The sequence below is a fragment of the Vipera berus genome (assembly GCF_964194415.1).
Source record: "Vipera berus genome assembly, chromosome: 1".
NCBI lineage: Eukaryota > Metazoa > Chordata > Lepidosauria > Squamata > Viperidae > Vipera > Vipera berus.
The window spans coordinates 197,897,891-197,918,718 of record NC_138202.1 but is presented as its reverse complement, the minus strand read 5'-3'; the positions used below and the strand labels follow the sequence as shown (position 1 = coordinate 197,918,718).

The 20,828-nt window shown below is 36.3% G+C and overlaps 1 protein-coding gene and 1 long non-coding RNA gene across 7 annotated transcripts in view; both read right to left on the bottom strand.

Moving 5' to 3' along the window:
• MEIS1 (Meis homeobox 1) overlaps positions 1-20,828 on the bottom strand; it is a 180,601-nt gene that overhangs the window by 63,263 nt on the left and 96,510 nt on the right. The gene's annotated exons all lie outside the window — the stretch shown is intronic.
• On the bottom strand, positions 1,976-17,040 carry LOC308659909. Of its 2 annotated transcripts, none has more exons than XR_014024641.1 (3): positions 17,002-17,040; positions 14,531-14,662; positions 1,976-2,005 (listed from the first exon to the last, which is right to left on the bottom strand). It is a non-coding gene; the product is annotated as an uncharacterized lncRNA (long non-coding RNA). The 2 variants fall into 2 exon arrangements; XR_014024642.1 differs by lacking the exon at positions 1,976-2,005 and adding an exon at positions 9,992-10,392.

The following is a 20,828-nucleotide window of genomic DNA, read 5'->3' as shown; positions in this document are numbered from 1 at the left end:
TTAAAGTGGCATGAGATAATAAAGGTTGAATTAAAGTGTAAGCAAATTTATTCTCAGCTGTGTTTTCCTGTGTATATGGTAGACATAACTCTAAATCTGCAACCCCCAACCTTCTAACACGACAGTAAATCCCAAGTAAATATGTTAATCTCTGTTGTGTGAGAGTCTAATTTCTGAATAAATACGAAACGTTCTGTTGATGTCAATGGGTATTCCTTTACCAGGCAGGGCGCTTGAAATGAGAGTGTAGCTATGTAAAAGGCTTAAACTAAATAGGATTTCCAGGATACCAGTCCTTTAGGAGCTACTCCATCTCTGGTTGAAGGCAATGAAAACAAACATTCTCTGTGAAGTTCAAAAGACCAGACCCCTCTGCCTCATTCTCTTGGAATGCTACACTGGAACTATTCATAGCATGCTGCTCTCAGCTATTTGGCTTGGACTGATCATATCTCAACCAACAAACATACACATATATGTTTATGCATATCAAACAGCCCTGTGGAAGCTGGTACTCAACAAGAAACCTTGAGGTATGTGAGGTATACACACATAAAGTGAAATATTTCTAGGGCGTGATCTAGTAGTTCACTGATAATCATCTCATTTGGAGTTGTTTTTCCCTCTTTTAAACACAAAAGAAACCTCATACGTACATGGGCATTCATTTTAACCCTTTGGAAGGTAACTGGAGAATCTACAAGAAAAAGACAAAAAGCATATCCTCTTTCCCAAATGCCTCCCAGTAAAGGAACAAAAGCTTATAATCTTCTGTGCAAGTACCACTTCATCGAAAAAGAAAGAAAAGTCAAATCAATGGATTCTGAAGGAAAAGCATTTAGATTTAATGTAGCTTTCAGCACATTTATGTTGTGATGGACATTAAAAATGCATAGAGGTAAAAAAACACACGATCACTTAATCTATTCGGTACATGCTAGGTGAAAGAAGGTCCTGCTTTTGTAGATAGCATCTCATATATATATATATATATATATTACAAAAAGGCTAATTAAAAAGTTATAGTTCAAAGGGTCTCTGCTAAGAAGTCCTGAAGATAAAGAAAATTATTCAATCTTGTTTCTCACATTGTTATGTTAATGAAAAAAAATGAAATTCTATTGTTTTGAGGATGTGATAAAGAGGTTGATCGTTGTTCGCAGACATGCTCTGTCTCTCTTTTCATTGCTACTTGCTTTAATAATAAAGGAGAAACAAGAGCAGAACCGCAGCATTACTGGGATATTTTTTTTTCTTTTTAAATCTATGACATTAACCAAAATGTGATAATGGATGTTCTCAGGGGTCCCATTTATAAACAATTTTATACAGGGCAAAATGCAAACTTATACCTCTGCAATTACCAATGTCCTGTTTATCCCTGTTTTAAGAACGTAATATTGAGAGTTGCCAGAGGCTTTGATAATTGCCCCCAATCTGGTTCTCATTTTTCTGAAGTATACACCTATAGCAAACATAATGGTGGAAGCCTGATGAAGTCATCTAGTGGTGTTTTTTTTACTGTATTTTATGCGTCATGCAAAAAAAAATATTGTTAAGTTTAATTTCAAGATGCAAGACCATGAAAAGTATCTAGAGTTATGCTGTGAACTATAAAGTGCCCCCAGACAGCTAACTGACAACTAAAGGAATGCGTAACTCAGAATACAAGCCTGCTTTGCATGTTAGATATTTTACCATACCAGCAATATAATTTGGGGGGGGGGAAACCAGTTCAACTGAAAAGATTTCTTAGAGTAGTTTCAACCTAGGTACCCAAAGTGCTGAAAGAGATCTTCATCTACTGGACCAGTATAAAGGATTAAAATGAGCAGATTTGTAAGTTCCTTTTTTATTCCTAGAAGCCTGAGCATGAAAAATATTTCATAGAAGGGACCTCTGCCCAGAAGAGCAGCTGAAGATCAATAGTTCCATAGTTCCAATAGTTTCACTTGGCTCTACTGCAAGGAGGCTCCACGTCTGAGGTGACAACTACACTCTTCTCCTGCAGCCAATCAGAAAAGGCAAGATCACTGGCCATCATTCTTATAACTATGTCAATGCATATTAACATTCAATTATCTGTCCTAGAAATAACCCTCCCCCTTATGCATTGTGTAATTGAGCACCTGGCAGATAATAAATCAAATAAGGAAGCAGTAGTCAGGAACCAGACACTATGAGCTGGCTTTCCAATTTAACAAGGTTTTTTATATATAATTTTTATTTAAAGTTTTATAGGAAACATAAAAACAAACACAAGGTGAAAGAAAGAAAGAAAGAAAGAAAGAAAGAAAGAAAGAAAGAAAGAAAGAAAGAAAGAAAGAAAGAAAGAAAGAAGAAAGAAAGAAAGAAAGAAAGAAAGAAAGAAAGAAAGAAAGAGAAAGAAAGAAATTTCTTTTTATGCTTTCCAGTGTAATGGTGACTCTCCTTTACTGTATGGAATGAGGCAATTTTAGAGTTAATTTTAAATAGATGCTTGCAAGACCTTAAGGGCTTTTACATCCCAATTTACTACTATATAATTGCTACCTCAGAAAGGACACACACACACGTTAAGGCTCACAACTAGGCAAAATTATCTTTTATATGGAATGCTATGTAGTATCTCTTATTTTACAATTAATTGCTTATTTTCTGTCTAAAATGAGTATTTCTGTATAAGATGAGTATCCTGTCTATTTGTAACCTTCAATTGGTCAAAAATGTGCATCATAGGAAAGGGGTCTCCAACCTCTGGGCCACATCCACTAAGTGGTCCGTGAGCAGAAATGGGCCACAGAAATGGCAGGCGAGCACTTGCGTGAGCCGTGGGAAAATGTGTGCATCCGTGCTCCATTTGCTTGAATGGTGGGCACACATGCATGCCACTCGCACAAATGGAGCTATGTGCGCAAACACTTGCCAGCCGCTCATGCAGAACCATCCCCTTTCCTCCTCCCCGCCAGTCCACAAAACCAGAAACGTTGGGGAACTTTGTCATAGGACATCAATTTTTAAACCAAGCTATGGCAAATGGGATTACCTAAAGAATGTATCCAAAATCCATGGTTCTGGTGGGATTGAAATTTCAAGGTTTTATTCAGACCAACTGTATTGGGGAAATTGTTGGCCCTGCAGCACCAGCTTGATCAGCCATGGTCACATGATTATGACTTTCAACACTCCCTGCCAGCTTCCCAGCAGCAAAGTCAATGGGGAAGCTGGCAGGAAGCTGAAAGGCACTCCTGCTCCCACTGCTTTTTTACCTGCCAGTAGTCATTCTGCTTCTCTGTTTAGGTAAGGAAGTATCTCTCACAGGATGACCCAATGGTCATCTAATATTTCAATATTAAGCTAAAGTGATAACAGCAGTTTTCCTTTCACTGTTGTGTTATGATCTGCTCACTCTGGCCAATAAATATAAAGCAATCTGGCTGAGTAGAATACTATAACTTTTCTTTTAAAGAATGCTCTGCTGTGGTTTTCAAAAAACATCTAATTTGAAACCATAATCTGAGAAATACACCACATGTTTTATAATTGGCTAATCTTATAATTTGTTAATCTTAGAATATTTTAAATTATTTAACTTAAAACACATCTTTCTCCATCTTGCAACCCACCCATCCCCATATTTTTCTCAAATCTGCTCAGAAACATCTGAGCACATTCTGGAGACTTGCAGAAGAGGAGCTAAGAGGAGACAATACTTAGAATCATCATCCAATGATTTTAACTATCTTTTTTTTTTAACTGCAAGGCCATATTTAATTATATAGGTCTATATTCAAGTCATGGATGGAGTCACTGAAGCAGTAGGCGTGAGCTTAAATGGACTCCAGAAGATGGTAGAGGACAGGAAAGCCTGGAGGAACATTGTCCATGGGGTCACGATGGGTCGGACACGACTTTGCAACTAACAACAACAATATTCAAGTCTCAGAGTCAGTTTGGTATAATGTTTAAGCACCAGAACAGAAGCTAGAAGATGGTGAGTTCTAGTTCTGCCTTAGGCATTAAATCAACTAGGCGACCTTGAACCAATCACTGTGTCTCATCCCTAAAAAGGACATAATGGCAATATCACTTCTGAAATCTTGGCAAGAAAACTGCAGAGCCTTGTCCAGGTAGTTTAGTTCCCTGAGTCAAAACTAACTCAAAGGGTTGTGCATGCACACATACACAAACATATTCAAGAGTAATTGGCAAGTGATTAAAATCCATACATTACAAAAAAAATACTTGTGCTTTCCTTTTCAAAGTAGTAAACCTTGTTGCAAATAAATATATAACATGCAATTAAGTAAATCTCACTAGTTTTATGTGATTATGACATGTAAGATTTCAAATGCAAAAAGAGACTTAAATGCAACAGTCTAGAACTACAGTCTATTTATATAGAATACAGAAGGGCCAAGAAAAAGAACAATGTTCCAAAATCAAAATGATCTGTACTGGGTTTAAATGATCAATCAAGTCAATAAATGGGTATATGGAAAAATGATTTCCCTAAGAAATAAACTCGGCATCCTTATTTCCTTCTCTCTTGAGTCAGTTGCGTATTTGTGCATTTAAAAATGTTCTAAAAAAAATAAATTTGCTGACTAATTAACTTGAGGGCACATTTTTAGATTTGTAACAAAACCTGACAGATTAACTGACAAATTATGCTCTCAGGAAGAAAATTCATGGCATCTTAAAAAGGAGCTTGTTAGGGTATTGGGTTACCCTCTGCTAAATGGCAAGAAAAGTTTCTAAGCAGCATTATGAATGCTTTTTCTTCTTTCTCTTATTCAAGGCCAAAGTTAGTTATCTGAATTTATTCAAAATCAATGTTTCCTTCTTTTCCTCTGATAATTCACCTTGCCGTTTACCCAATCATTTTATGTAGGTGGAAGTGATGAATGCTGCTGAGTGCCAATGGATTTTGGTCCAATATGAATACCCTAAGGAGCAACTTACACTGAGTCTCAGGCTCCTGTCAACCCAGTAATTGATGATGTTTTCACTGTGAGGGATGTAAACTGAGTGGATTGACTCAGCAGCTAAAATCATTTATCTTTGTTTCTAAGAACACAAGCCTATTATGGCTAAATGTTCTTTACCAGCACAGAGAAATAATACCAATCAATTGTACAAGAAAAAATATATATAATGTCCAAAATTAGAGAAAATGCAAGCAACAACCATTCCATCTGAGTGCCATTTGTGTGTCAACAAAACAAGACCCTACGAAATTGCAGATTTCAAACAGCAGGGCAAAGGCAAATCATACAGCATTATAAAGCTGGTATCTATCTACTTTCTAAACCTATTTTGTAAACCTGGCAATTTTGTATAATTTGATTGACTGAAAAAAGAACATGCCTTGTACTATAAAAAAAAATAAGTTGTACATTTATTCCAGCTCAGAAAAATGTGCTAGAACCATTCACAATCTAAATCTTGGGCTCCCCATCTTTTTACTGGCAAAATGCCCAGGGTGATTAGAGAGTTGACAATATGGGGGGCCCAGCAGAAAACAACAACTGGCTAATGGCTTCTGAATGCCCAGTGACCTTTGATCCTTAATGGTCTGGCTAAAAACAAATGACCCAGTCTGAGAGACTCCTACAAACATATGCATTTTAAGAGTACAGTTGTCAATTAAACATTGATTAATGTATTTGCTCGTTTGCTGAAACCTGACTAGTTCTTCACTAATCAGTAACCAGAAACATATACATGCATTAATGTTTGTTCACCTTTTATTTATTTAATCGGCGACCAGCCAAACTTAAGGCATATTAGTAGCTTTTCCACAAATGCAAAGCTGCTAACCAAAAGTCAATTGTCCCACATTTCATGTCATTAGATACTTTGGTGTCATTCTGACACTGAGTACTATCTCCTGCAGCACAGGAAACTGAAGACTATAGTCACCACACTGAGTACTGTCTGAACCTTAAATGATAACTTTCATTACAGCATATTGTCACCATAGAAATGAAACTTCATGCGGGCAAATGACAAGATTCTGTCATCACTCATATTCACATTACAAAATCCAGGCCTGTCAGACTTTAGGACAATTCTCTCATCCATCCTGAGCACCCAAATATATTCTCAATGGGCTTCCAAATAATAGCCCATGCTTTCTGCATTGTGCAAAAGTCACCAGTTGAAAAATACAGTTGCTTAAAGCAATTATTTTATATCAGTGTATGCATGAATAAGGAATGACCCAACTTTCTTTGTTATTGTTGTTGTTGTGGCTGCTATTCTCAAGATTGGGTAACAATATAAAAGATAACATTTGTATAATTAGGTATATACAGTAAATCCTTTAAAAGGGAAGGGGCAATTGGAAAGATAACAGTGCCAATACCAAATTTTAAGTGATACATGCTTAATTTTGCACTACTCACCTTTCATATTTCACTCATACATACCTCTCACATATAACATACACACAGAGAGACTCACACATACAGAGGTGTACCTATGGAAATAAATAAACACGCACAAGTAAAATAAGACTGACCCACTAAGTGAAATCGTTCTTTATCCTGTTTGAATTAGGGAATGTATCAGTGTGTGTGTCTGTATATACACTCACACACAATCCAATATTAAATCAGGAGTACTATAAACTATAAATATTTTTAAAATTCTTGTTCTCATCAAATCCTGTTCACTTGAGAGCATTGAATTTCCTTTCTCAGGACTTAAAAATCTAAAAATGTAATTTAATGCATATCTACTCAGAAGTAATCTTGAATGAATTCAGTGGAATTTACCACCATGTAAATGTATATAGGCTTAAAACTCTGGATAATAAATCACAGAAATCTGTGCTGAATCTAAAAACAAATCTTATATCATACCACTATGTTGTTGGTATGTTGTTGTCATTGGAATGTGGTTGTTATGCATACCATTGTGTAATATATACAATTACATCTACTTACTAGCTGTCTCACATATTCTGAATTAGTTCCAAAAGCTTAGCCAATACTGTTGCTTCTATTTACTGTCAAATTAATTATTGCACATGTATTTTCTTCACTTCATCCAAACTTGATTCCCCCCAATTACTTTTAACTGATACCTTAACATATACATGTAAACGCAACAAATGTTACAATCTAATTTCATCTAGTATCAAGGAAAGAATTTCTATCATATTTCAATAATGCCATACACATATCCTCTTTTGAAAGTGTGATTTTTCACTCGGGATGGTGAATTTGCGTGTGAATAGAGCTCTAATAGAGCAGATAGACAGCAATAGTTCTTTGTCACTTGAGAAAGGAGGTGGCTGTGTCTTGACACAGTCTCTTAATACTCTTCAAGTGTCATGAAGAAGTTGCCTAATCAGCATGTGGCTGGTCCTCAATTCTGTTACCATCAGCAGGATGTTAATATTACTTCAAAGTAGTTGACATATAAAATGACTTCCCTTGGCCATTTGCCTCCTCTACTGTGCAGTCAAAGCCTTTGGAGCCAACTTTGAAGCACAAACAGAAACTGAGGTGGCAAAATGAACCTAGTCTACGTTGGGGGTAGGGGGAATGCCCAAACAGCACAAAATAAATACTGTACAAAGATCAGCTGTCATGGAGAAAAAACCACAGACACCCCTTTCTACAGAAATATGCAAGTTTTCTACATGAATTTATTTATTTGAAGCAGAGAGGGGACTAATTATTTATTTCTTTATCACAATTACTCATTCACAATGAAGCCTACAAGTAAATGAAATGCTGAAGGAAACAGAGGAAACAACATGATATAGATAAACTATAAAATTTTCTATATGGGAACAGGTAAATATTTAGAAATAAATACGGCCTTCAGACACAAGTAGAGAATCAATTTAGTAGAGTGGTTAAGCACACCATGACAGCAACTGGGAGCCTCTGGCCTCTGGTCCAGCTATAGGCGACTGTGAGCCAATCCCTGTTTCACAGCCCCATAAAGAAGGCAAAGGTAAAACACTTCTGAAATGATTGCCAGAAAATGGTATGTACCTGTCAGTGTAGTTGCCAGAATTAGAAGACTAATTCAAAGGAGAGAGAAGGAGGGGGAGAGAGAATGAATAAATGAATGAATATATATGAATATGAATAGATTTAACTGTAATGGGAAAACTTGCCCAGGTACCCACGTGTTTTCTTAGTTTGCAGTTCTTCTAAGTGTTGCCGAGAACCCATGTTCTACAGTTTTTTCAGTTTAAATTTCATTTCTTGCACTGGGGATCTCCTTCAAAGAATTGCTACAAATAGGTAAGATTTTTTTTTTCCTGTGATCAGCCTATGCAATGATGATAAACTCTAGGCATGCTTATCAAGCATTAGTGAGCATCAAAAACTTTCAAAGGACTAGGAGACAGATATTCAAGTTTTACCAAGTGTTGCCTCAGGTGTGTATTTTCCCCATTAAAATCTACACAGACCACAATGTCTTCCCTAGATTTGCACTAACACCACAAAAGAGAATTAGTATATGACGTTTACTGTGTTGAAACACAAATTCCTGTAACATTGTTTTAAAACATTCTCTGCATGCTTGATTGTGTAACACATGTGCCTTCTAAATACAGCTTTATTTGAAGACAGTTCACTGCATGATCACTTTAAAATTTGATTTACTGTTCCACAGACACAACTAAGCAACTAATCTTCCAGGACAAATGTGACACACAAGAACAGCTAAACTGAAACATATAAATCGCACATATCCTTAAAAATATTATTGTCTGTAATTTAATCTAACAATATTTCTAGGCCTATAACCCTGCACGCAGAAGCAATTTCCCAAGCATTAATACTTAAATGGGTCATATGCACTACATCTGTCATTCTGTCCTGAAGTCTATGAGGCACAACCAAGACTCTGCAAGCCTATTGATTTTTCTAGCATTTGCTTTAATTTACTTAACCATTGAGAAATCCATCAGTACATAAAGGGCAACTGTCCATTACTGCCTCATTTGCAGACATTCTTTCTATTCATTCTCCACCCCAACCCACCGTGCCTCTCCTCTTTTGGTGTAAATGCTTAAAGATGCTTCTGTATTTATGATGCAAAAAAGGCAGAATGGGGGAAGGGAGATGTCTGGAAGATGACTCACACCTGTTCTGTTCTGTGAATTGCTGCACTGAAGTATACCTAATGTGCTTTAAAATAGAAAATAATATCCAGACTTTATAAATCTCTGTGCAAAGTGTGTAAATTAGGTCCTAATTATATTAACATGGAATCTGCCTCCTAGCCCTCAATGCTACATGAGCCCTCTCTAAACAGGCAGAGCTCTACTGCAGTTCTTTTATGAGGAGATGATTACTACTGCTTCTTAGATTGTCTCTAAATATTCTGTTTACAAATAAACCATGAAGCCTTGAGCCAACTTTTCAAGAATAATCATCTGAGGGTTTTTTCCCCTCCTACTCCACGCCATCCCTGTTCTAGCAAACCTCCACCACATATGCATGGCAACAATCAAAAGCCCAGGCTTCATCTAATTACTCTATCACATAATTTCACAAATTGCCTTTTCGCTAGGGAGCCAAGTGCAAAACACACTCACAGTGGGATTTCAGGCAGCAGCTTTCATTTACTACTCATTTCTTGTTAAATTAAACACAAAAACACCAGTTGTGTGTGAAAGAAGTCAAAATGAAGGCTTGTAAATGAGCCAGGCGAGCAGATCTCATATTCATTCATACCACTGTTGGAAAATAGCTTGTTGGCAAGCTGCATTTTTAATTGCAGTGCAATATCCCTTAACCCCTTTGAAGTCCTAATGCATTTTCAGAATTACAGCTAGCAAACTCTAGAAAAACAAACAAAAAGACCTTCCCTAAGCTCCGCCAGCAATGTAACATTATATCAACCACACAAACGTACATTTTATACAGGCCAAAATCGAAGTGGTTTTGTTAATAGTCTAGGAAGATTATAAACCTTCAGCTCATAATGTGTTGTACTAATGCTAATAAATCCAAACATCTGATATTGTTGTGGTGAGCAAATGTCAATTAAAGCCCAATTGTGTCCTATAAAAACCAAGCCACATTGATTATGATTTGGATAGACTTCAAGCCTCTGAAGTGTGTCGTAGAAAGGATCAATTATAACACTACAACAGGTTAGGTAACCATCATGCCATATGTTTAATAGTCATACGTATCTTTTTTTTTCCTTTTTCCACTTTTTAAAGCACTTTTCATGTGTCTCTTTTTCCTTTGATTGTATTTTTATTTTTGTGGGGTTTTTTTGTCATTTTAAAAAAGCAATATAATAAATAAAACATTTAATAGTCACACATACTTTCAATTCTTCACACAGTCATTTTCTTTTCCTAAGATGAGTGAAATTTGCATGAGGAATCAATAACTGCTCTGGATGGAACCCTCAGTTTGTTCCCTATTAGTAGGACAGAATTTCAGCTTAAAAGCAGCGGTAGAGACCTAAGGGTTATATTGTTTTCTACATTACGTTTACAACTTAAAATGACATTTTGATAACCAGTCAAACTCAGGACTAAATGCAGTTGTTTTAAAAGCAATATTGTTCTTCTGTACCGCTACCAGCAAAAGCTCTGCCCCAGTTCTCTGCAGAGGGAAAACATTAGCAGCAGCTGTTTGTACATTCCCACATTAGAAATCCTATTCACAGACAGGTGGAATAATTTAAAAGCCAATGTGGTACCATTTGGTTGTAAGCAGTGTAATCGTTTATCCCCCAAAATGCTACGCCTCATATTTATGAAAACATAAGTAAAATTACATATTATTCCCACAAATCTTAAAACTCTTTACTATTGCCTGCTTACAAAATGATCCCACCTCATATTTGTGATTTAATAGCACTCTAAGGTTGAATGAGCTCTCTTGAATGGATGTAACTACAAATATTTTATTCTACCCTGAAAACAGAGGATAACTGCATATACACTCTGTACACATTTTCTAACATATGCCTGAAATTCAGTTCCCGGTATCTGAAATGTATATGACTAAGTACATACTTAAATATACTTTGTCCTGAAGATTCTGGGAATTGAAGAATCAAACCCAATATCACAAATAGGTTTTTTTATCTGAAAAATAGTTCACTGCTACTGGGGTGGGAAGGAGTATATTTTAAAGTGGGATATGTGGGAGAACAAACATTAACAGAGATGTCAATATGGTGCAAAGATTATCTATAAAAAAATCTATAGCCTGTCCTGTACAGTTTCATGGAAGACAGCAAAAGCTAGGAATGCCACCAAACCTTGTGTTAACAATACATTGCTACAACATAGAACACATACAGAATTTTTTAAAAAAATTCTGAAAATTCTTAACTTTCACTTCAGGTAGATGCATTTTGTAAGTTTCTCTTTTGCTTCAAACACCTGCCATACTTACTTGACCAAAGACTTTACGCTAACTTTCTCAGGTTAATTGAGAGTTTGATTTTCTCACCACTATGTTTTTCCTTTTTACACTACATTTGCTAAAGCCATAGGAGTGGGGACTGAAAGAAGCTAACCCAATATTATATGTAAGAATTTATGTTCTTTATGTGCTTTGCCTCATGGTGATATCAGGAATTACGATTTTAGCACATAACTGTAAGTAAAATATTTTACTAACACTAGAATAAAGGTAAGTCAATTAAATATAAGTTCCGATTCCATGCATCCCATCACATATTTGGAAGGGTCCTTTCAAAATTCATAATGTTAAATGCAGATTAGATCCATTGTTAGTAATGTGACTGCAAAACAAGAATAAACTATTCAAAGAAACCGCCCAAAACATGTCCAGCATTATACTCATGAATGAAAGCAACCCTATTAGCTATCTAGTTATCTAGATTCAGTTGGAACACATCCAAATGAAGGACCTTTACCACTTCTCCAGGGTTTTCTGTTTAATGGTTCTTACTCTGATATGTCTTGACTCATCATCACCCCTCAAATATGTGCAGAGAAAAGTTTATGTTAGAACAAATGCTTGATTCACTGTGTTATGAAAACTTCTTTTTTCAGCAAGAGAAAAAAAACACACCCAATTTGAGTTGACTCAAAAGGGAGACCCCATCTTAGAGAACATATTTGGAACATGTAAAATGGCATCTGTCCAATGAAGGCCTACTTGGTAGCTAAACTCCCATCCTTTCCACATATTTAATGGAATATTTTTACCCATAGGAGGAATGGAATTAATAAATGACAGCAGCACCAAGTCCAGTTGGCATTGCAACAGAATCACTAGTGGCATTATTCTAGGGAGATACTGACTTTTAAGATTTTGTAAGACTGGTTGAGATAATGAAAGATGAAGAGTGAAAATTATGAGTTCAGCCATCACAAGAAAGAGAGTTATGAATATAATGATAAATGTAACCTGTGCTTGAATTTGGAGTTTATGGAGAGGTAGAGACTGGAGACTCTGTGGTGATAGAAATGCCTTTTGTGCATTTCTCAGAGGCATTTTACTCAGTGCTCTAAAACCTAACTTTGGTGATGAAAATGGGCTGCTGGGTTAAACGCTGATAAGTCTTTGCACAAACAAACTGAGAGGCAGGAGCATGTTTGGAACTTGCCTATGCAAGACAAAAAGGAGTGCCTATTTTTATGAAAAGTTGTTGGAAGAAGGGATAAACGATGATTATGTTGCATTAATATGTGGGGGAGGGGAAGACAGAGAAAGAAAGAAATGCTTAGGTTTGTTTCCCCCCCCCCTAGAAGTCATATTTCTTAATATAAATGAGAAGACAATGATACTTTATCAGGAAATATATGGGATAATTTATTAATGCTTAACTATCTTGAATTCACTCAGTAATTAATACTTTTGGACTAGAAACTTGCACAATTGTTTCAGTATTTCCCAGTCACAAACTATCACCTACATTTTACAAAAAATATATATATCATAGCACATACTTTCAATTTGCCATAGAGAGAGGTACCACATCACTGCTTTTGCTATCCATTGCTACTATATATATCTCCACTTAATTCCCAATTTCTATTCCTAGCATATTAAAAGCCTGGACTGGACAGGTCTCATTGTTATTCATCAGGGAATAGTGCTGGGCTCTTTATCTCTGGTCCTATCCACTCAATCATTTCCATCTGTGTATTTCAGAATAAGGATAGACAAAGTCTATTTTTGGTTCAAGTCACTTTCACATGCAATCGTCTCACCATCCTGTCCTCATTTCTTCACCAACTTGGTTTTGTTTTAATTAATGAACATTTCTAATTTAAATAACTTTTTTCTTAACCAAAACGTAAAGATGTCCCTGACCAGTTGTGTCCGATTCTAGGGGGCGGTGCTTTATCTCCATTTCTTGGCTGAGGGAGCCAGTGTTCTTTGAAAACATTTCCCGTGCTCATGTGGCCAGCATGGCTATATGCTAAAGGTGCATGAAACGTTATGACTTTCCCAACAAAGTGGTACCTATTAATCTACATGTATTTGCATGCTTTACAACTGCTAGGTGGAGAGGAGCTGGGCCGAGGAACGGGAGCTAACACTGTTGTGTGGTGCTTGGGTCTCGAACCCAGACCGTCAGCTCTCCAGTTGACAAGCTCAGCATCTTTAACAGCTGAGCCATTGAGCCCCCCCCAAAAAATATGGAACTCTTCACAAATTTGTGTGTCAGCCTTTCGTAGGGGCCATGCTAATCTTCTCTATATTGTTCAAATTTTAGTGTATATGCTGCTGAAGCGAGCACAACCAAAATGTAACTGTATATAAATTCTGTCTTTAAATAGGCATTTCTGGATGTAAAGTATTTCATCCTTTAAGGAAGTCCAAATGCAAGGATAGGTGTACTGTATATATATGGTTTTTTTTTTGTAAAAACAAGAGAACTGTATTTTGAAATCCAGAGAACTACAAAATCCCGAACAAAAGGATATGGCATTTTGAGCCTTAGTCCCAAAAAGTATATATTAAAATTTGGTCAATGTAAATGTAAGCAGAGATATTGTGAGAAATTGCGGGGAGGGGAAAGTAAATGATGAAGGCAGTGTTGTCTACATGCGACAAAAATGTGCATATGAAAGAGACGGATCTTGATGCTGCTTGGGGAATGCTGACAAAAGCATTGCATCCTATAGATGCCGCTAATTATACGTAGTAACACATGTAAATTCTCAAGAATCCTTAAAGCAGTGGCCATACTAGAACAAAAAATGTTTGTGAACACCATAGGAAATTATACCATCCTAACTTGATTTCATGTTCATTACTATTACAATTCATGTTCATTACTATTAAACATTAGAGTCTAGCCCCCAACCTATTGTACCACATACTGTAAATAATATTTAAATTATTGCAAATTCTAAAAACAATAAAATATCTAGATTTAGCAAAGTAAGGTTATTTTAAATTGCAAAAATATATATTTTAAATTACAATATTCATATGCAACATGTATGTTAACAATAAACATTCATGGGCTAATGATTTACAATACTATGTATTTTAAATCAGAAAATGAACTATTTCAAAGAACCAAAGTAAGTGATGTATTGGGCTATAATTGGGGATACCTAGGTTCAAGTCCAAGTATGGTAACTCAGCAGCTGATTTTGGGACAGTCACTTTCATCCAGCTTGGACAGTCACTCTTTGGGGGAGGGGCGCAACAGAGGAAGAAGGGTTTTATATATATATTGAGGAATCCTGGAGAAAAAACAAGATAGAAATCTAACCAAACTATATATGTAACTGTCTATTTCAAAAACAGCATCTATGTATGGTACCAGTTCTCCAAATAGTTTGCAAGATATGTTTTTTAAAGGTAGTAGATATAACTGGATTACAGCAAATTATATTACCTTAGCCCTGACTGGATGTGTAATAGTCAGACTTCAACTCCTTAAAATTCAAAGGAAAACATAGTTGAAAACTATCTACTATAATTAATCATTGCTTATTATTATTACTTATTCTCGTGCCCCAAGCCAGCTACTATATTACTTAGAAAATTGTTTCTTTCGTAGATAACCTTGTTCATTATAACTTCCTATTATAGGAGTTGTCCATATTTTCTTTAAATAAATTAATTTCTAGGAATTTTTTATTTCAAAAATACAATTTTTTTTCCTAAGCTCAAAAAATCCTAAACCTTTGGGGCTGGTAAGCACATTTGATTTGGAAGAACATATCATGGTAACTCACACAAAATGGCTGTCCTGGAAGGTGTGGTCAGTCACAAAGCAACCTTTACATAAAATAAATTGGTAAGGATGTTTCCTACCAATGCCTCTAGTCCCTTGCCCTCAGATTCTCTCTATATCTGTTTACCTTCTTTTTCCTAACAGCAACCATTCACTATTTTTAATTTCAAAGAACACCCCAGTGTTTAGTTATGACCCTAAGGCAATCTTAGAAATAAATATGATAGCTTGCTATATAACACCTAGCTTCCCATTTCATTTTTTTTAATTAAAAGAAGCTTAATAAAACAAAATAAATTAAAATCAGATGAAGTGTGGAGCCTGAGGGCCCTAAGGGAGGCATTATCAGGTACCTTGCCCCTGCCCACATCACACTGGAGACCCAGACTATGGCTTAACGGTTTATTAGCCAGGTATGGAAGATGGAAGATGACAGAACAAATGCACCTTTACGCCTTATAATTGTCCTATGAAAAAGTTACCCTCTTTGAAGCATGGAAAACTCAAGAGGTATTGCTCTGTTTAAAATATTATGTGGCAGATATAAATTTTATAAAATGGGTGTGACTCACATCTGCAAGGAGCACAATGGCTTCAAAGTCCACAATTAAAAAAATGAACCCTTAGAAAATTATTAGCAATAATAAAGGACATAATTCACAAGTAAGTGCAGGGAAATATTATTATATAATCTTCAGCAGCTCCCTGCATTACTCCAACTCAGTTTACTTACAAAGTTAAACTTTTTGAAAATCAGAATTACTTTTAAGAAAGAAGCCCTGTTGGCAAAATGGTTAGAATGCAGCATTGCAGGTTAACTCTGCCCACAGCCAGGAGTTCGATCCTGACCGGCTCAAGGTTGACTCAACCTTCCATCCTTCTGAGGTCAGTAAAAAGAGGACTCAAATTGTCGGGGGCAATATGCTGACTCTTTAAACCGCTTAGAGCACAGGTGTCAAACTCGATCGCATCACATGACGTATCGCAACATTTTTTGCCCTTGAGGAGCCAGGGTTGGGAGTGGCCTGTGTATGACGCATCTGGCCTGCAGGCCGCCAGTTTGACACCCCTGGCTTAGAGTGTGCTATAAAGCACTATCGGGTGATAAGATAAGTTTAAGTGCTATTGCTATTTTTGGAAGCTAGTTTGCATGCACAATTAACTTTAGTGGCCTCAATGCAAGGCTAGTGTATAAGGCATCTGGATTGTTATTTATGAAATATTGGATTGGATTCACAGGACTCCTTTTGTGGGTAAAGAAATGTTTGGAGCCAATCACATGTTTCTAATTACAGTTCATAAAATGCAGTCTATGTGGTCCCACTGAGACCAAGTCAACGAAGTAGTTTTGTATTTTGGCTTGTTGCAAATTACAATTATAACCTGAAACAGATTTAATGGCAAAGTATTCTAGCGCAGACAGTTACATTTCCTTTTGAGTTTTTGTTGGTACTTTATGTTTCAGTATGATTTCTTATGAAGTAATTTAAAAGCCTGTTTCAATATGTAGCTCAAGACGGCACAGAGTTGTCAAATACTGTAAGGTTTATTAACAGTATTACTCAAGGTAGTTTTTTTTTTAGAAGCTACCTATCTACCTACCTACATCTCAGATTTACCATAGATTATTCAGGTGTAGTCCCTCCCCCCCACTAACTGCCTGTGAATTGTGGGGAGGAGCTCATCTTACATACAGTGAGAAAGAAAAATGCTTTGGGAAACTAGTGAATGGGTGGGAATGCAATTGACTGCAGACGTTGTTAAAAAAATGTGAATTCCCCTGAATTAACCATTTGCTTGGAAGGCTGCTTACTTGCTGAAATTTAATTCTTTTTGTAATACCTAAAATGTTTTTTCTCTCCTTTCTTCAGTTCCACTTTCTCTTTGCATCATCTTTATTAATCTTTGTTTCCCTCACTTCCCTTCCAACTTTTTCCTCTTCCTGTGTCTTCATTTTCTTGTCTCGCTTCTGTTAAAAGGAAGGATAGGAATCGATACATGTTTTTGTTTTGTGTAAGAGTATGGTTGGCATGCAGATGGCAATCAATTAGTTTATTAATGAGAAGCCTTATTTTACAAGCAATTACACTTGATATAATTATATTTAGAATTTTTAATTTATTTTTTAATTTTTAATTTTAATTTATTGCACAGATGATTTTAATTTTATTTTTATCTTGATTTCTGTACTTATTATATGTTTTGTTGTTAGCCGCCCTGAGTCCTTCGGGAGATAGGGCGGGATATAAATCCCATCAATAAATAAATAAATAAATAAATAATAATAAATAACTTTTTTTCTTTGAGGCCTGTTCTTTTTGGGAGAGATTCTAACAGGTATGGCTCTATATTTTGACTATGTCTATTCTCTTCTCTTTTTTTCTGTTCTTCCTTTTTGACAGAATTATCTTAAAGTAATAGTTTTCCTTCCAGTAACTAAACTGTCCTATAAATTAGCTAAACAATGTTAATCTGCATGAGATATTGTATCACCTTGTTTCAGATCACCACAGTATGTACCGCATTCCTAAGATAGTGCTTTGGTAAATTCCAGCTGTACTATAAAATATTCTTTGAAGATACAGTCTGAATTATTCAGTTAGTATACAATTTGCCTATCTTCTTTATTACAAGACGAAATATTCTTCTGGTTCTAATAAAGCAGCACAAGTCATCAAATCATTTCAGGGCAAAATTCAATGTATTTTTCGTAATCTTAAGTAGCTGGTTAATTAAGGAGGCATTTTGCCTTTATCAGGCTCCATGTACACAAAGATCCTCAGAAAATGCTCTGTTTTCCTGAAATCAGACCGGTGGGGGTGGGGTGGGGGGGACAAAGCTATCTCAGCAACAGTATAATCTCTTTGGAGCTCCCTATTCAGAGGGCATCTAGAGGGCAAGATAGATGAGGTTTTAAACCTGGCTGGCAATTCATTTTTCAACAATGGCTACAACATGTTATAAGTTAAACAAAAAATGCTAAAATCATTGTAAGCTTTATCATTCGTTTTAAAGATCTGGCTTTAAATAATTACCTTGAGATGAAAGTAACAAACAATCAACAATACTGCAAGCAAGTCTCAATTTTGTTATTGTTTTGTATTGCTTTGGGTCTATGCTTTATTTGTTTTGTAAACTACTCTGGAAAATTTTGCTGTCGTGGGGTAGAATATAAATGTTTATAGCAAATGGAAATAATATACAAAATATTTTCAGAGAACAGAATATATATCCTATTTGTTCAGCTTTTTGTAGTTTTCCTCAATTATCTAGAAAGATGAAACGCTGACAGTTGATATATGTAAATAAATTAAAACAAAATAATAGGCACAAAATCCTTAAATGCTTATATACAAATGCTCAAAGCTTGGGAAACAAACAGGGCGAACTAGAAGCAATAGTACATGAGGGAGGGTATGACATTGTTGGTATTACAGAAACCTGGTGGGATGAAACCCATGAATGGAATGGACTGATGGATGGATACAAATGGTTCAAAAGAAACAGGTCTACAAAAAGAGGAGGAGGAGTTGCACTATATGTAAGAGAACACTACATATCTACAGAAATGCAAATGATCAAAGATAGAATCTCTCCAGAATGCATATGGGTCAATATAAAAGAGAAAAAAAGTGACATTACCATAGTGACATTACACACCACCCAACCAATCAGAAGAACTAGATGAACTCTTTGCCAACCAGCTAACAAATGTATATAGGAAGCATACCACAATAGTAATGGGTGACTTCAACTATCCAGTTATCAACTGGGAGACAAACTCTGCAGCGAGTGGGAGATCAAACAGATTCCTAACCAACCTAGCCAACAACTTTGTCATCCAAAAGGTGGAGGGAACTAGACGTAAAGCCATACTGGACTTAATTCTTACTAACAGAGAAGAAGTGATAGAGGAAGTTGAAGTTGCCAGAACCTTGGGCGAAAGTTACCACGTCATACTGGAATTTAATATAATGCAAACACTAGCAACAGAAAACAATCCAACCAGGGTCTTAAACTTCAAAAGAGCTGACTTTAACAAACTCAGAGAGATCCTAGGAAAGATCCCATGGATGAAAATCCTAAAGGGGAAAACAACCCAAGAAGCGTGAGAAACTCTGAAAAATGCTATGATAAAAGCCTAATCCAGCACAACACCACTGAAAAAGAAAAACAAGAAATTCAAGAAGAAACCAGCATGGCTGCACAAAGATCTCTCTGACAAACTGAAAGACAAAAAAGACAAATACAAAAAATGGAAACAGGGTCACATAACTAAGGCCGATTATCATCAGACAGCCAGAACATGCAAAGATGAAGTCAGGAAAGCAAAGGCTCAGAACGGAACAAAGACTTGCAAAAGAAATCAAGGATAATAAAAGAAGTTTCTTCCAATAAATTAACAACAAGAAAAAAGTTAAGGAAACTGTAGGCCCACTAAAGAGAAAAGATGGCAAGGAAATAACAGGCAACAGGGAGAAAGCAGAACTGCTTAACTCATACTTTGCATCAGTCTTCACACAAAGAAACCATAGCCCAACCTACTAAAAAAAAACTACAAAAGACAAACTAGAAACAAAAATTGAAATAAGCAGGAAAATGCTAAGAGAACACCTATCTGACCTTGACGAATATAAATCACCGGGACCGACAGATTACATCCCAGAGTTCTGAAGGAGCTGGCAGATGTTATCTCAGAACCATTGCACCATATCTTTGAAAAATCCTGGAGCACCGGGAAAATACCTGAGGATTGGAAAAGGGCTGATGTGGTTCCCATCTTCAAGAAAGGGGGGAAAAACAGACCCAGGAAACTACAGACCAATCAGTCTAACATCAATACCTTGGAAGATCCTGGAAAAGATAATCAAAAAACACATTTGCAAACAACTAGAAGCAAACAAAGTTATTACTAGTAGCCAGCAGGGGTTTGTCAAAAACAGATCTTGCCAAACCAATCTTATTTCATTCTTCGATAAAGTTACTAAACTAATAGACCAGTGAAATACTGTGGATGTAGTATACTTAGACTTCAGTAAGCTATTTGATAAGGTAGACCACAACTTACTGCTTGGTAAGCTAGAAAAAGGTGGAATAGACAACATCACTACCAGATGGATCTGTAGCTGGCTGGCAAACCGTACTCAACAAGTAGTCTTCAACAGCACTACTGTCAACGCTGTGACAAACCAAATTGAAGCCTCTTTCATTTTGTCTTCGTTGCCACATATTTAGTTAGAAGAAGGAAAGGGGGCGTGTAGTTTTCAGTTAGCCAAAACAATTCACATGTATGGGAGCCAAGGTCATTGCTGATAACATTCTGGAGGGCTGGAGAACTGGGAGGAGTGCCTGTGTTCTCTAACACTTGGTGAATGTGATTTACCAGGGGTGGGAATTGCAACTTGCAACTTTGTAACCAAGGGGAGGGGAATTTAGTCTTGGGTTCACCTTTGTATGTGCCATTATGTTGTAGCCAAATAAAAATGTTATTTAAGGAAGAATTTCTTGCCTTGGAGTTCTTTTAAATGGTCTCATCGGAACCATGACAACTACATCCACATGGAGAGAAGTAAGCCGTGGGGTACCACAAGGTTCTGTCTTAGGCCCAGTACTCTTCAATATCTTCATCTATGACTTAAATGAGGGAATTGAAGGGGAACTCATCAAAT